At 40.6% G+C, this 17,793-nt stretch overlaps 1 pseudogene; it reads left to right on the plus strand.

Annotated features, from left to right (window-relative positions):
* Window positions 1–17,337, plus strand: part of LOC123507277 — a 65,380-nt pseudogene extending 48,043 nt beyond the window's left edge.
* The last annotated feature ends 456 nt before the right edge of the window (window positions 17,338–17,793 follow it).

Raw genomic sequence — 17,793 nt, forward strand, 5'->3', positions numbered from 1 at the left:
AGAGAGAGAGAGAGAGAGAGAGAGAGAGAGAGAGAGAGTATTTTAAGGTGTTTTCATGGTTCTAGTGACATGTTAACAAGATTTCTACATTGATAACAGGAAAACACGCGTGAGAATACTGCTCTCTGGAGTGAGAGAGAGAGAGAGAGAGAGAGAGAGAGAGAGAGAGAGAGAGAGAGAGAGAGAGAGAGAGAGAGAGAGAGAGAGAGAGAGAGAGAGAGAGAGAGAGAGAGAGAGAGAGAGAGAGAGAGAGAGAGAGAGAGAGAGAGAGAGAGAGAGAAGAGAGAGAGTTTCAGAATAATTGGCCCAAGTGTTTCCAAGGCAAGGATGACCAAGACACTCACCTGCGCCAATTAAGACGCCACCGTGTCATTCCCAATCAAATTACCTGAGAGAGAGAGAGAGAGAGAGAGAGAGAGAGAGAGAGAGAGAGAGAGAGAGAGAGAGAGAGAGAGAGAGAGAGCTATTAGTGTCGATCAGCATATACAACCCTATAAAATTCTCTCTCTCTCTCTCTCTCTCTCTCTCTCTCTCTCTCTCTCTCTCTCTCTCTCTCTCTCTCTCTCTCTCTCTCTCTCTCTCTTAAACTCTCTCTCTCTCTCTCTCTCCTCCTCCTCCTCAGGTTAAACAAGACAGGCATCTCCTCCTCCTCCTCTTCTCTTCCTCCTCTCCTCCTCCTCCTCCTCCTCCTCCTCCTCCTCTTCCTCCTCCTCCTCCTCCTCCTCCTCCTCCTCCTCCTCCTCCTCCTCCTCCTCCTCCTCCTCCTCCTCCTCCTCCTCTTCCTCTTCCTCCTCTTCTTCCTCCTCCTCCTCCTCCTCCTCCTCCTCCTCGGCTCGGCCGTCCATTTCACGACGCTGTTGTTGCTCTTCTGGCAAAAACGCGAGCCAACTAGCACGGCCAGGGACAACGTAAATAGTAATGTTAATGCTGACACAGCTCAATCTATTCAAAATTTTGTCAAGTTTTGCTTTGTAAATGCTCGCAGTATCAGAACTAAATTTCAGGATCTTGAAGAAATCGTTTGCATGGAGGTATATGATGTTATCGGCGTAACGGAATCGTGGATTTATATAGTAAACAGAGACTCTTTGGCCAAATTCTCAAAACCCGGGTTCAGTTTATTCAGTTGTGAAAGAAACGAAAGAGAGGGAGGCAGGGTGCTCCTGTACGTTAAAACTAATCTTCACCCAATTGCAAAATCCACCACGAAAATAGCTAATATAAATGCGTCATTCATTCAGCTTAACCTCCAGTCCCGCAAAATCGTAATTGGTATTATTTATAGACCTCCAAGTCAGTCAACGGCAGAAGACAACCAACTTTATGAACAGATAGCTGAAATCTGTTGCGAAAACGAAACCGTAATCTTTGGTGACTTCAATCTTCCTATACGTAGATGGGGCGATCCTTTAAACTCACATACAGGACTCAGTTTATACGCGAACTTGCTCGAAAGCAGCCTTTATCAATTAGTAGAACAGCCGACAAGAGGAGAAAATATTTTAGACCTTGTCTTAACTACGAATGAAAACATTGTCGGAAATGTAAAAGTAGGACCTGAGTTCAGTAGCAGTGACCACCGGGTGATTACTTTCAGTATTCAAGAAAATAAATCTATAATAAAGGAAAGTAAAGAAAAAGTACCTGACTATCAAAGGGCCAACTATAGAAAACTTAGAAACATTCTTGCGCAAAGCGATTGGAGTGAGCTCTCGGGAAACATAAGTATTAACGAAGCATGGCTAATATTTACATCCAATCTTAACAAAGCAGTAGATGCATCTGTTCCACTACGAAATAGGCGCTCGATCGTTAACTCAAAACCGAAGTGGTGGAATACGGAAATAAAAAATAGCCTCCTTGCTAAGAAACGCGCATTTCAGAAATATAAGCTCACTCAAATAAACAGTGATAAGATAGAACACGACCGATTACGCCGAAATACCAAAGCACTCATCAAGAGAAGTAAGAAAAACCTCGAGCTTCACATTGCAAATTCCAGTAAGTCTAATCCCAAGGAATTTTTCAGCTACATTAGAAAGAAAAGACCTTACCATCAGAAATAGGCCCATTAAAAATGCAAAACGGCGAGTACACTGAAAACGATACCATGATGGCAAATATCTTAAATAACTACTTCTCAACCGTATTCACAGAAGTTAACTTAGAACAACAGCCGACTCCTCGCATTCAAAGTAATAACGTCTTTCTGAATACGTGCACATTTGAAGAAAACGAAATTTTGCAAGCGATCAGTAAAATTAAAGTAAACAAAACGCCGGGCCCTGATAGAATTTCTCCAAGAATATTAAAAGAGGCTAAAAATGAATTAGCTAAACCACTTTCGATACTGTTTGGTAAATCGTTAAATACTGGAAAAGTACCCGACGAATGGAAACTCGCGAACGTTACACCTATATTTAAAAAGGTAACAAGTCTGAAGCTCAAAATTATAGACCGATAAGCCTCACATCGGTGGTAGGTAAACTAATGGAATCGCTTATACGAGACAAAACGGTAGCATTCCTCGAAAGTAATAACATCATCAAGGACTCTCAACACGGATTCAGAAACAAGCGATCATGCCTTACAAACTTACTCGACTTTTTCCATCACGTATATAATCTGTTCGACGACACTAGGGCGGTTGATATAATTTATTTAGATTTTCAAAAGCCTTCGATAAGGTTCCCCACAAACGCCTCATCAATAAACTAAAAGCTCACGGTATAACTGGCGATCTCGTTACATGGATCGAAGACTGGCTATCGGGCCGTGAACAGCGTGTAGTAATAAACGGTAAATCGTCAGAATGGACCAGCGTAAGTAGTGGCGTTCCTCAGGGATCAGTCTTGGGACCGATTCTTTTTATCATATATATAAACGATATCGAGGAAAATATTAACTGTAAAGTATCAAAATTCGCGGATGATACAAAAATTGCAAACAGGGCGGACTCAGTAACTCAGCGTCAACTTTTACAGAACGATTTAGATACCCTCGTCGAATGGTCTAAAACGTGGCTGATGAATTTCAATTTTGACAAATGTCATGTTCTACATATTGGAAATAGTAATCCACGAGCGAACTACACAATGGGGAATGCTTCCATAAAGAGCGTACAGAGAGAAAAGATCTTGGCGTTGTAATATCGGCTGACCTCAAACAAAGTAATCAATGCACCGAAGTTGTGAAAATCGCAAATAAATTAGTCGGCTTTATCGGAAGATCATTCACATTCAAAACGGAAGAGATAATATTAACTTTATATAATTCGCTCGTACGCCCGCACCTTGAATATAACGTACAATTTTGGTCACCCTATTATAAGAAAGACATTGAAAAATTAGAAAGTATACAGCGTCGATTAACTAAAATAGTTCCAAGATTACGTAATAAACCATACGAGGAACGACTTAAAGAACTAAATTTATTTACTCTTTCCAAACGTCGATTACGAGGGGACCTTATCACACTCTTCAAATTTTTTAAAGGATTTACGAATATGAATCCTGATAGCTTCCTAACGCTTGACCGGTCAAATTTCACCAGAAACAACGGTTTCAAGGTAATAGGAAAGCGATTTAAAACAAACGAAGCCAAACATTTTTCTTTAATCGCATTATCAATATTTGGAACGGTTTGCCATCGAACGTAGTTGATTCAGGTACTATTGAGACATTCAAAATTCGTCTTGACAAATATTTCGAAACTAATCCCCGGTTGTCACTGTTTATCTCCGAGTAATTTGCGCCGTCCATAAAGAAATATGCCTCAGATCGTGAATTGCGGGGTGTTTCGCGAATACACTTACCCTCCTTACACGACACAGACAGCCCCGAGTTAACGGTCACTACTACTACTCTCGACCTGTGACGGGCTGTGGAAAGTCAGGAGCCCTGACAGTAGTGATCATCATCGGGAATTAAAGTACCAGGGTCACTGCTGCAGGGGGTAACCATGTAGTGTGCGGCGCCCCTTAGTGGGAAGTACACTTTTACAGTGGACTGAACGGAGCTGGGGCCTGATTGACTGCTGCCTCCTTGAAAGCGCCAGGCAAGGCTGCCGCACCACCTCTTGACCTCTACACTGTGTCCACATTTACATTACACTATACTATACTTACACTCACAGATAACCCTGAGTTAACGGTCACTACTCCCACTTTCGACCTGTGACGGGTTGTGTTTGTCTAGGGCCCTGTTAATTTTTATCACCATCAGGACAACCAGGGATCAATGTTGCAGGGGAAATCAGTGTACGGCGTCCCTCCAAGGGAAAGTACGCTTACTCAGTGGAGTGAACGGAGCTGAGGCCTGATTGACTGCTGCCTTATTTGAAAGCGCCAGGCAAGGCTGCCGCACCACCCACATCCGACATCCACACTGTGACTCAACCCACACGCACATTCACCACACTACATAACCGTCAAGCACCTACATAGTCCCCCACAAATAACAGTAGACGTAGATTATAACTTCTTTTCTCTATCCTCTAAAATTCCATTTGGTTTTTCAATACCACATGGTGCCTTTCCTTTTCCGGCCGGCTTCGGCTGGTGGGATGGGTGGGTGGGGAGGAGCCTTCTGCTTTGCTGTCCTGTCTCTCACACTGTGAAGTTAGTATAGAATAGTTAACCAAGCAGCCTAGTAAGGAGCCCAGGATCTCTTGTTGTTTAGTCTTTCCTTTGTATTCCTTTGTATTCCTCCTCCTCCTCCTCCTTTTATAATATCATGTGCACTTCTACCTCCTCAATGTCATACTCTATACTCCATGCTCCTTCTCCTCCTCCTCCTCCTCCTCCTCCTCCTCCTCCTCCTCCTCCTCCTCCTCCTCCTTCTCCTCCTCCTCCATCTCCTCCTCCTCCCCCTCCTCCTCTCCTCCTCTTCCTCCTCTTCGTCTTCTGCTACCATGTTATCTACCGGCAACTTGTCATCATCCATATTATACTCTCTCTCTCTCTCTCTCCTCTCTCTCTCTCTCCTCTCTCTCTCTCTCTCTCTCTCTCTCTCTCTCTCTCTCTCTCTCTCTCTCTCTCTCTCTCTCTCTCTCTCTCTCTCTCTCTCTCTCTCTCTCTCTCTCTCTCTCTCTCTCTCTCTCTCTCTCTCTCTCTCTCTCTCTCTCTCTCTCTCTCTCTCTCTTCTCCCAACACTATATTATGTCTTTTCTTCTTCTTCTTCTCTCTCTCTCTTTTCACCTCCTCCTCCTCCTCCTCCTCCTCCTCCTCCTCCTCCTCCTCCTCCTCCTCCTCCTCCTCCTCCTCCTCCTCCTCCTTCTCCTCCTCCTCCTCCTCCTCCTCCTCCTCCTCCTCCTCCTCTTTCATACACATACACTTTCTGTTATTGGTTTCTACGAAGAACTACTCCTCCATCTTCCTCCTTTCTATTCCTTCTTCATTTATCATTTTCTCCTCCTCCTCCTCCTCCTCCTTCTCATCCTCCTCTTCCTCTTCCTCTTACTCCTCTCTTCCTTCTGTAATTTCTTTTCCTGATCAAAAAGGAGAAAAAAAAAGGAAAATTAAAGAAAATATTAGAATGGGTTTTGTTTTTCTGCATTATATATTTTTTTATGTTTTTTTTTCCTCAATATTTAATGGAGTGTCTTATGTGGTATTTCTCTCTCTCTCTCTCTCTCTCTCTCTCTCTCTCTCTCTCTCTCTCTTGTCACGTAATTTTCCAGTATTTTTTTTACGTCTGTTCTTTTTTTTTTTATTCTCTTCATCTGTTTTTATTTTTCTTCCAATTCCTTTACTTCCATTTTTACTCTCCTTTTGCTTTCTCGTAATTCTTTCCTTATGACTTCTCTCTCTCTCTCTCTCTCTCTCTCTCTCTCTCTCTCTCTCTCTCTCTCTCTCTCTCTCTCTCTCTCTCTCTCTCTCTCTCTCTCTCTCTCTCTCTCTCTCTCTCTCTCTCTCTCTCTCTCTCTCTCTCTCTCTCTCTCTCTCTCTCTCTCTCTCTCTCTCTCTCTCTCTCTCTCTCTCTCTCTCTCTCTCTCTCTCTCTCTCTCTCTCTCTCTCTCTCTCTCTCTCTCTCTCTCTCTTCTCTCTCTCTCTCTCATGATTCATACGCTCTCTCTTCTCTTCACAAACCATTTATCTCAACCTTCCTTCTTCCTTTCTTTCTCTTGCCTTTTCACATTTCTTCGTCATTATTATTGCCTTTCGTCCTTCTTTTACTCTTTAATTTGCTGTCTCCCCCTCTCTCTATCTCTCCCTCCCAGTCTCTCTCTCTCTCTCTCTCTCTCTCTCTCTCTCTCTCTCTCTCTCTCTCTCTCTCTCTCTCTCTCTCTCTCTCTCTCTCTCTCTCTCTCTCTCTCTCTCTCTCTCTCTCTCTCTCTCTCTCTCTCTCTCTCTCTTTGGCCAAAGTCTTTACTATTGTAATTCCAACGTAAGTTTCTGAAGCTGTATAAAATCACCAAATAAGAATGGATGTGGAAACGAAAATTAATAAAGAGGTTAAAATTTATGTACGATTAGAGCATTTTAATGACATCAGGAAGGGTCTATGAAGGTCAGAAGATTAATGGCTAGAGTATTCACTATTTTAATCCTCCACATATGTTTCTGAATCTGTATAATATCACCAAATAATAAGCAAAATAAATATAGAAACGCACCATGGTACGATTAGAGCATTTTAGTGACATTAGGAAGGGTCTGTGGATGTCAGGAGATTAATAGCCAGAGTCTTTACTATTTCAATCCCTCACACAAGTTTCTGAAGCTGAATGAAATCACTAGATAGTAACCAGAATGAATATGTAAACACGTTATGGTGCTGAAGGGGTTTAGGCGATTCTTAGCCTCGTAACAAACTACATAGATGGTTGGCTGGACAAGGTAACATAATTGAAGGTAGCTCTGAGAGAAGTGGTGTGTGGGTGGAGTGTGTTCATTCAGTAACCCTTCATCTTTTCCTTCTCCTACTCCTTCTCCTCTACTTCTACTCCTACTCATAGAATCTGTAGTGGTGGTTTCGACATATAAATAACCATGCTGGGTCTACTTGGGCCGTGGCTGTCTGTCTGTTTCTTTGTATTTCTCTTGTATTTCCTCGCTCTCTCGTATGTGGATCCTTGTGTTGGCTTTGGTGGTGGTGGAGGTAATGGTGTTAATGGTAATGAGAAGATATTTGCATTACTATTCCAATTATTATAACTAAAACTATTACTACTACTACTACTATTACTACTTCTACCACTACTACTGCTACTGCTACTACTACTACTACTACTGCTATTACTACATCATGCCTTCCACTTATGGTGATGTAATTGGTCGACGTGTGTTTTTCATAATCTTTTATCTCCTCTTTCTCCTCCTCCTCCTCCTCCTCCTCCTCCTCCTCCTCCTCCTCCTCCTCCTCCTCCTCCTCCTCCTCATTCTCCTCCTCTTCTTCTTCCTCCTTCAACACGCTTCCCATTTTCATATTAAGGAGTCAAGGTGTTTTTCTTTCCTCCCTCCTCCAGCATAATAAGTCTTTTCCTTCTCTCTCTCTCTCTCTCTCTCTCTCTCTCTCTCTCTCTCTCTCTCTCTCTCTCTCTCTCTCTCTCTCTCTCTCTCTCTCTCTCTCTCTCTCTCTCTCTCTTACGTATAGTTTTCCATTTTCATACATTTAGTCATTTTTTCCTCTTCGTCTTTATGCCTTCAGTTTTTTTTTTTATTATTTTACTTTTTTTATCGTAAGTCAATTTATCTTTCGTTAATATTTTATCTTTGCTTTTTATTACATTACTTCCATTTCCTTTCTTTCTTCTTTTAAACGCTTTTTTTCCTCCCTCTTCTTAATTTTCACTTCTGTTTTTAATATTTTCCTCTTTATGAAGTTTGCTGTCAAATTTATCAAGTGAACTTATCATCAATATTTTTCCCCACACTAATTAAGAACATTGTCAGTCTCTTCATTAATTATCTCTCCTCATAGGCCTGTTATGTCATTAGTTTTCTATCTCATAAATTTACTCCTCTTGCTCCGCCATCTCATAACTATCACGCATTATTTCATTGGAAACTAACGCTTTTTATTTTCATGCTTTTACTTTTTTAAACATTTTTTTTTCTTACTCTTTTTACTCCTTTTTCATAAATTTACTCTTTTTTACTCCGCCATCTCATAACTATCACGCATTATTTCATTGGAAACTAACGCGTTTTTTTCATACTTTTACTCTTTTTTTACCTTTTATTTTACTCCTTTTCCTCCCCTCTCATAAATTTTACTCCTTTTCCTCCGCCATCTCATAACTATCATGCATTATCTCATTCGAAACTAACGCATTTTTTTTCTTACTCCTACTCCTTTTTATTTTTTTTTAAGTTCTTTAAACTCGTACACTATTTTACTTACACTTACTACATTCTTAAACACTTACTATGTTTTTCAACACTCACTATACTTTTTAACACTTTATTTTTCAACACTTACTATATTCTTAAACACTTACTATATCTTTTAACACTTTATTTTCAATACTTACTATATTTTTAATCACTTACTATATTTTCTAACACTTTATTTTTTAGCACTTAGTATACGAGTATTTTTTAACACTTAGTATATTACACTTCCTATATTTTCAAAGACTTACTATATCAAACACTGACTGTATTACACTTACGTTATTTTTAAACACTAACTATATTACACTTACTATATTCCTAAACACTTACTTTACTTCAATTACTCTATTACATTTACTATATTTTTAAACACTTACTCTATTACACACGATATTTTTAAACCTAATTCTCTTTCATTCATATTTTTACTCTCTTTACTTCAGTTTTTTTCCTTATCCTTTATATTTACTCTTAAACCTCATTCTCTTCCATTCTCACTTTTTTTTTCTTATTTTCTTTTCATCTATACATATTTTCAACTATCTTTCTCTTTTTTTTCTTGCCATTCTAATTACTGTTCTCCTTCTCTACTTCTCTCATTATCTCCCTTCCATTTAGACTTTTTGCTTTAATCTGTTTCACTTCAAATCTTCCTCACTTTCTCATTCTCTTCAATATCTTAGACATTTTATTCTTCTCATTCTTTCATTTTCTTTTCCTCCTCCTCCTCCTCCTCCTCCTCCTCTTCCTTCATCTTAGTCACAAGTCTAACTCTGCTCTTTTTTTCCTTTCATATGTTTTTTTTCCTTTTTCATTCAGTCTTGTTTTATTTTCATATTCTTTTCATTCGTCTATTTGAAATCATAATTCATTTTAACCTTCCTTTTCACTTTTCCTCTTTTTGTTCCTCGTATTTCATCTTTTTCTGCACTCTTGCTTTCCTTCCAAGTGTCAAATAAGTCTTCTTTTTTTTCTCTTTTCCTCTCTTAATCTTTCCTCATACATTTCATCTCCTTTTCCTCTTCCTCTCCTTCTTCTCCTCCTCTTCTGCTTCTTCCTCCTCCTCCATTCCTTTAACTGTTTAAAATACAAGTCACGTACGTTAACCTCCTCCTCCTCCTCCTCCTCCTCCTCCTCCTCCTCCTCCTCCTCCTCCTCCTCCTCCTCCTCCTCCTCCTCCTCCTCCTCCTCCTCCTTCTCCTCCTCCTCCTCTATTACCTCCACTCCTCCAACTTACACGCAACGCTTCAGAAAAACAGAAAAACAAAAAAAACATCAACAACAGGATTCCACATTAAAAGTCGTCACTCTGAAACACTACAGGTCTTTTAAGTGTTTCCTTGCAGTACTTCTCTCTCTCTCTCTCTCTCTCTCTCTCTCTCTCTCTCTCTCTCTCTCTCTCTCTCTCTCTCTCTCTCTCTCTCTCTCTCTCTCTCTCTCTCTCTCTCTCTCTCTCTCTCTCTCTCTCTCTCTCTCTCTCTCTCTCTCTCTCTCTCTCTCTCTCTCTCTCTCTCTCTCTCTCTCTCTCTCTCTCTCTCTCTCTCTCTCTCTCTCTCTCTCTCTCTCTCTCTCTCTCTCTCCAAAAAGCCACAGTGAGAAAATGACTAAAGTTTGCCCATTCAAAGCTCTCTCTCTATCTCTCTCTCTCTCTCTCTCTCTCTCTCTCTCTCTCTCTCTCTCTCTCTCTCTCTCTCTCTCTCTCTCTCTCTCTCTCTCTCTCTCTCTCTCTCTCTCTCTCTCTCTTTTACACCTCTTTTCTGGTTTTCCTGCATTTCTTCTGTTTGATCTTATCTCCTTTTGTTCCTTCACTTTCCTCCTTCCTCTGGTTTTCCTCCTCAGCATCCTAATGAGAAGAGAAGGAGAAGGAAAAGGAGGAAGAGGAGGAGGAGGAGGAGGAGGAGGAGGTGGAGGAAGAGGAGGAAGAAAAGTCAAGAATTCAAGTAGGTACAGACATCCTTTAGGGAGAAAAAAAATACTGAGGAGGAGGAGGAGGAAGAGGAGGAAGAGGAAGAGGAAGAGTAAGAAGAGGAGGAGGAGGAGGAGGAGGAGGAGAGGTAAATGGAGAGACTAGGAAACTATACAAGTCTTTCCAACGCCGCAGTACAAACATGATTAAGGAAGGAAGGAAGAAAGAGAGGAACAGAGGAAAGAAAGAAAGAAAGAAAGAGAGGAAGGATAAAAAAGGAAGGAAAGAAGGAAGGAAGGAAGAAAGAAGAAGAAGAGTCTAGGAAGAATATTAACTGAAACCACCTCTTTACTTCCCTTTTCCTGTTTCTTTTCTTCTTCTGTCTTCAACCTAACGTCTCTAGAATAAATATCTCTCCTCCTTCTCTTCTTCCTCCTCTTCCTCCTCTTCCTCCTCCTCCTCCTCCTCCTCCTCCTCTTCCTCTAAGCTAATTACTTATATATCACTCACTTTCTCTTACTAAGCTACGTACATGAATTAGCCTTCCTCCTCCTCCTCGTTCTTCTCTTCCTCTTCCTCTTCCTCCTCTTTCCTCCTCCTCCTCCTCCTCCTCCTCCTCCTCCTCCTCTTCCTCTATCTTGTGTAACTCTCATATGTGGTAAAGCACTCAAACACGGATAGACTTTAAAATACAAAATAAAAAATAAATAAAGTTGAAATAAAAACATAAAAAAAACACTTCAAAATATGTAAATACTTCAAAAAAACGTAATAAATAACTGATTAATATTTTTTTTATTTATCTGACATTTTTTTTATTTTGTCTGTTTTTCTTTTCTCTCTCTTATTTGTTTTACTTTCATGTCACCCAGTTTCCTGTTTATCTTGTCTTTTTTTCTTTCCTTTTATGTTTTATTTATCTTCTGTTTCTCCTTCACCGCTCTCTCTCTCTCTCTCTCTCTCTCTCTCTCTCTCTCTCTCTCTCTCTCTCTCTCTCTCTCTCTCTCTCTCTCTCTCTCTCTCTCTCCATTCCTTGAGCCGTTTCACTAAAGTTTGTTTGATTTTTCCTTCACTTCCTTCCTTCATCCGTGTCTATCTTCATTACACACACACACACACATACACACACACACACACACACACACACACACACACACACACACACACACACACACACACACACACACACACACACACACACACACACAGAGAGAGAGAGAGAGAGAGCCCTGTTTCCCTTTATCTAGTTTGCTTTACCGGGGATAAATTTTGTAACGAAAGAGACGGTAGAGGAGGAGGAGGAGGAAGAGAAAGAGGAGGAGAAGGAGGGAAGGGAGGAGGAAGAGGAGGAGGAGGAGGAGGAGGAGGAGGAGGAGGAGGAGGAGGAGGAGGAGGAGGAGGAGGAGGAGGAGGAGGAGGAGGAAGAAGAAGAAAAAGTGGAAAACAGGCACAAACTCTAGATAAAAAGAAGTAAAGGATTTTGAAAGAGAAAATAAATCTAAAATAACAGAAAAAAGGGTAATAAGAATCCAAAGAATAATAATAATAATAATAATAATAATAATAATAATAATAATAATAATAATATATTATTATTTATAAGAAGAAGAAGAAAAGAAGAAGAAGAAGAAGAAAAAGAAGATGAAGAAGAAGAAAAAAGAAGAACAAGAAGAAAAATAAAGAGAAAATAGAAGAACAAGAACAAGAACAAGAAAAAGAACAAGAACGAGGAGGAGGAGGAGGAGGAGGAGGAAGACAAAGGAAGCATAAACGACAAAAAACGACTTTCTGCTCCCCGAAGTTTATGTCAGGGAATAAAATAAAGGAGAAAAAATATACAAGATACACAATGCATGGCCCGTGTGTGTGTGTGTGTGTGTGTGTGTGTGTGTGTGTGTGTGTGTGTGTGTGTGTGTGTGTGTGTGTGTGTGTGTGTGTGTGTGTGTGTGTGTGTGTGTGTGTGTGTGTGTGTGTGTGTGTGTGTGTGTGTGTGTGTGTGTGTGTGTGTGTTCAATTCAGAAGAGACACAAACATCACAAAGAGGCTCCTTTTATTTTTTTCTTATACCTTTTCTTTTTTTTCTTTTTCTTCCTTTCTTTCTTGTGCTTCTATTTTTTTTTTTTTTTCGTGCCAGACACCTATCAAAAACATTCCTTCAATTCTATTTTTCTTTTAACCCCTTCAGTACCATAATACGTTTTTTTTTTATATTAATTCTGTTTACTATTAGATGATTTTATACAGCTTCAGAAACTTATGTTGGGGATTAGAATAGTAAAGATTGTGGCCATTAATCTCTTGATCTTCATAGACTCTTCCTAATGTCAATAAAATGGTCTAATAATAAATATGTGCCCCAGTATTGAAAGGATTGATATAATTTTTTTTATTTCTTTTAATCTACATACTTTTCTACAGCTTTCCTTCCACCCCTTCTCTCTCCTACTACCTTCCATTTTAGTTTCTTTCAATCCACAAACGTTTCTAAAGACTTTCCCTTTTCCCTTTCCTCTATATACTAACACTTCTATTTTTATTTGTTTTTTTCAATCCATCTTTCTGCAACTTTCCTTTCACCTTTTTTTTTCTCTTCTACAACAATCTTTTTTTATTTATTTTTCAGTCAATAAATCTTTCTTGAACTTTCCCTTCACCCTTTTCTCTCTTCCACTACCTTCCTTTTTACTTTCTTTCAATCCACAAATCTTTCTTCAACTTTCCCTTCTCCTTTTCCTCCATATACTATCACTTCTATTTATTTTACACGCCCCATGAATATCCCACCCTTATTACTTTTACCAATAAGTCAATAATCCCTTGCAAGCTTCCACTTCTTTCCTTTCTTTCTTCCTTTATTAATCTTATTCATTCTGTTGATAAGAAAATAAGATTAAAGGCTAATCTAAATTCATCTCTTTATCATCTCAGCAAACGAGTCACATCTCACAAAGCAATTATATTTCACTATTAACAACAAATCTAATACAAAAACCAAACACAATTATATAAATGAAAAAAAAAATCACCACATTCTTTTGAATACAAGGAAGGGGAAAAGTATGAAGAAGAAGAAGAAGAAAAAGAAGAAGAAGAAGAAGAAGAAGAAGAAGAAGAAGAAGAAGAAGAAGAAGAAGAAGAAGAAGAAGAAGAAGAAGAAGAAGAAGAAGAAGAAGAAGAAGAAGAAGAAGAAGAAGAAGAAGAAGAAGAAGAAGAAGAAGAAGAAGAAGAAGAAGAAGAAGAAGAAGAAGAAGAAGAAGAAGAAGAAGAAGAAGAAGAAGAAGAAGAAGAAGAAGAAGAAGAAGAAGAAGAAGAAGAAGAAGAAGAAGAAGAAGAAGAAGAAGAAGAAGAAGAAGAAGAAGAAGAAGAAGAAGAAGAAGAAGAAGAAGAAGAAGAAGAAGAAGAAGAAGAAAGAAGAAGAAGAAGAAGAAGAAGAAGAAGAAGAAGAAGAAGAAGAAGAAGAAGAAGAAGAAGAAGAAGAAGAAGAAGAAGAAGAAGAAGAAGAAGAAGAAGAAGAAGAAGAAGAAGAAGAAGAAGAAGAAGAAGAAGAAGAAGAAGAAGAAGAAGAAGAAGAAGAAGAAGAAGAAGAAGAAGAAGAAGAAGAAGAAGAAGAAGAAGAAGAAGAAGAAGAAGAAGAAGAAGAAGAAGAAGAAGAAGAAGAAGAAGAAGAAGAAGAAGAAGAAGAAGAAGAAGAAGAAGAAGAAGAAGAAGAAGAAGAAGAAGAAGAAGAAGAAAAGAAGAAGAAGGAGGAGGAGGAGGAGGAGGAGGAGGAGGAGGAGGAGGAGGAGACGAAGAAGAACAACAAGAAGAAGAAGAACAACAACAACAACATGTCATCCTTTTAATGTCTTCAGCACCATGACACGTTTTCACATTCATTCTTGTTACTCTCTAGTGATTTTATACAGCTTCAGACTCTTATGTGGGGGGATTGAAATAGTGAAGACTGTGGTCATTAATCTTTTGACCTCCATTGACCCTTGCTAATATCAATACAATCGCCTAATCACACACAAAACCCATAGTAAAAATGCGTCCCAGTACTGAGGGGTTAATGCGACTGGTAAATGTGTAGATATGATTATTTTTCCTTACAAATAATGTAGAAATTCTGAACCAAACACCTTTAAAACAAAAGAAATCAAAACAGGACACACATACAAACCTATATAGCAGAAACAAACACCGCCACTTGTGTAAATAACAACATAAAAAAAATCACGCTTATCCTTTTAATGTTACGGAAAACTTTGCGCGTATATTTACTTTTCTAAGAAATAAAGCACGATTTCACACCAAACACCTTCAAATACAAACAAATCAAAGGGAAGCACACATACAAAACAATAAATCAGAAACCAACCAAACACTTTCAAAACACACAAATCAAAGCACACACACACACACACACACACACACACACACACACACACACACACACACACACACACAAAACAATATATCAGAAAAACACCTTCATTTCGATTCCAAGACAAACGATACGAGTCTCCTACACCGTCAGCATCACCAGCAGGAGGGAAGCACCACCACGCCACCATCGCTCCTGCCGCCGCCCTGTCAGTCACACGTTTTGGCGGCGAGGCTCCCATTCCGCCCCGCCCCACCCAGACCAGCCCAGCCCCTACCCTCCCTGGCAGCACCACGAGGCTCTAGGCAAGCAACGCCGATTTATTTCCTTCCTCTCTTGCATCTTTGCTTTCTTCGTGTTCTTCTCTCCTTATGCCTTTTGTGTGTGTGTGTGTGTGTGTGTGTGTGTGTGTGTGTGTGTGTGTGTGTCTCTCTCTCTCTCTCTCTCTCTCTCTCTCTCTCTCTCTCTCTCTCTCTCTCTCTCTCTCTCTCTCTCTCTCTCTCTCTCTCTCTCTCTCTCTCTCTCTCTCTCTCTCTCTCTCTCTCTCTCTGCCTTTGCCTTCCCTCTACTTCACATTCCCTGCCTTCCCTTCTAAGCTCTTCCTTCCTCCTCCTCCTCCTCCTCCTCCTCCTCCTTTTCCTCCTCGCAACCCACGCAGAGGAAGAGGATGCAGGGAAGGAAGAAGTGAGGAACTACAGGAGGAGATTACCGGAGGCAGGGAGAGATAGATACATAGATAGATAGATAGATTAATAGATAGATAGATAGATAGAGAGAGAGAGAGAGAGAGAGAGAGAGAGAGAGAGAGAGAGAGAGAGAGAGAGAGAGAGAGAGAGAGAGAGAGAGAGAGAGAGAAAGTAGTTCAAGTGGTCTTATTCTGAAATCCATCGTAGAATAGAAAAAGGAGGCAAAAAAGAAAAAAAAGGAAGAAAAGAAGTGGGATGGGGAGAACAGGAGGAGGAGGAGGAGGAGGAGGAGGAGGAGGAGGAGGAGGAGGAGGAGGAGGAGGAGGAGGAGGAGGAGGAGGGGAGGAGGGTACCGAATGACACATAAACATTACTCCTCCTCTTCTTTCTCCTCCTCCTCCTCCGTTCATCACCATCGCACATCCATACACGCCTCTACGTCCTTCCCTCTCCACCTCTTCCTCCCCTTTTCCCTCTTCGTTCACCTCCTCTCCTCTGCACCCTCCATTATGCCTCTCCCTCATTACACAAACCACTTTCCTCTCCTCACCTCACCTCGCGTCTCCTCCTCGCCTCACACGCCACCCCCGACACTATCATTGAGTCTGGACAAGCGGACACTCATTGTAGGGCCACGGAAATACTCGAGAGCCTCATCAGGTTGTCTGTTTCAAGGACTCGTCGCTCTCTCGCCCTCTGTTTTAGATGTGATGAGGTTTGCTCTTTACTCTCTCTCTCTCTCTCTCTCTCTCTCTCTCTCTCTCTCTCTCTCTCTCTCTCTCTCTCTCTCTCTCTGTCTGTTTTTGTCTCTTTTTTTTTAGATTTTGTTCGTTTCTTGTTTTTCTCTTCTTTTCTCGTATTGTTTGTTCCTCTTTTGTTTCCTTGTTTTGGTCTCTCTTAGTTTTGGTTGATTAGTGTGTATCTTGTTGGTGTTTGGTACTGGTGGTGTGTGTGTGTGTGTGTGTGTGTGTGTGTGTGTGTGTGTGTGTGTGTGTGTGTGTGTGTGTGTGTGTGTGTGTGTGTGTGTGTGTGTGTGTGTGTGTGTGTGTGTGTGTGTGTAATTCACCACGGTCTCCTGCTGGTCACCCAGCCAGTCTTCCCCATTACGGAGCGAGCTCAGAGCTCATAGACCGATCTTCGGGTAGGACTGAGACCACAACACACTCCACACACCGGGAAAGCGAGGCCACAATCCCTTGAGTTACATCCCGTACCTATTTACTGCTAGGTGAACAGGGGCTACACATTACGAGGCTTGCCTATTTGCCTCGCCCCCTCCGAGTGTGAGTCGAGCGTGCTAACCACTACACTGTGTGTGTGTGTGTGTGTGTGTGTGTGTGTGTGTGTGTGTGTGTGTGTGTGTGTGTGTGTGTGTGTGTGTGTGTGTGTGTGTGTGTGTGTGTGTGTGTGTGTGTGTGTGTGTGTGTGTGTGTGTGGTTTGTAGTTTCCATTCTTGTGGTTTCAATACGTGTCTAGTTTTTGTTTTTTTGTGTGTTTGTACAGGTCAGTAAATCAGAGTAGGCTTAATTTTTGAAGGATGTTGTCTGCATTTTAATTTGGTAATGTTTTTGCGTGTTTATTCATTGACTAACTAACTCCTTCTGTTATCACCCTCATTATTTCTACTATGGAGCTATCACCATTACAACAACGATCACTATTACTACTACAACTATCACCACCACCACTACTACAACTCCTGCACTTGCTTCACCTATTACCAATATCACTTTGAACCCTACCAGCATGAAACCACCTCTTTACCTTCTCTCAAGACACAATCAATACTTCAACAATGAACAATCCACTTGTCAACATCACTCGACACTAAATATCCCTTGTCAATAAACTACCAGAGCGTCTCCTACAACCTCGCCTCTTTAGCTGCTCTCTGGCGACGGGCTTACGCAATGCTCTGGGAATGCAATGGGCGAGAGGCATCACCCGGGTGCCGTCCAGGGAGCAAAAACAGGCAGAGAAATATACCCTTGAGGAACCCGCCAGCCGTAACATTATGAGTATTCAGCTCACGACTGTGTAACTCATCCTGTCTCCACTAGTCCATTCACCAATGCAAATACACACGTAGATAGACAGATAGATAGATAGATAGATATAGATAGATATTGACTACAACCAAAGATTACAGTTACAGAAGGACTTGGAAGATATGGTCCATCAAAAAATGTTCTATAAGAATTTGTAAATGGTTTAAAACAGAATAAAACTTGAAAGACACAAAACGTCCATTTATACAAACAAACGCATGAAACGCCTAAAGCACATGCACACTCATACACACGCCTAAGTCACCTGCCTTTATCTGTCCACACACACACACTTTCTTTTCACTCATCTCTCCACCCTCACTTGCCTTTCCCCTCTATAGTCACACAGAATCTTGGCTTTACCTGCCTATTCATCCACACTCACGCACTTTCCTTCATCCATTTATCCACCAACGCACGTACCAACCTTCACCTCATCTTTCTTTTCC

Source organism: Portunus trituberculatus, chromosome 21 (assembly GCF_017591435.1).
Source record: "Portunus trituberculatus isolate SZX2019 chromosome 21, ASM1759143v1, whole genome shotgun sequence".
NCBI lineage: Eukaryota > Metazoa > Arthropoda > Malacostraca > Decapoda > Portunidae > Portunus > Portunus trituberculatus.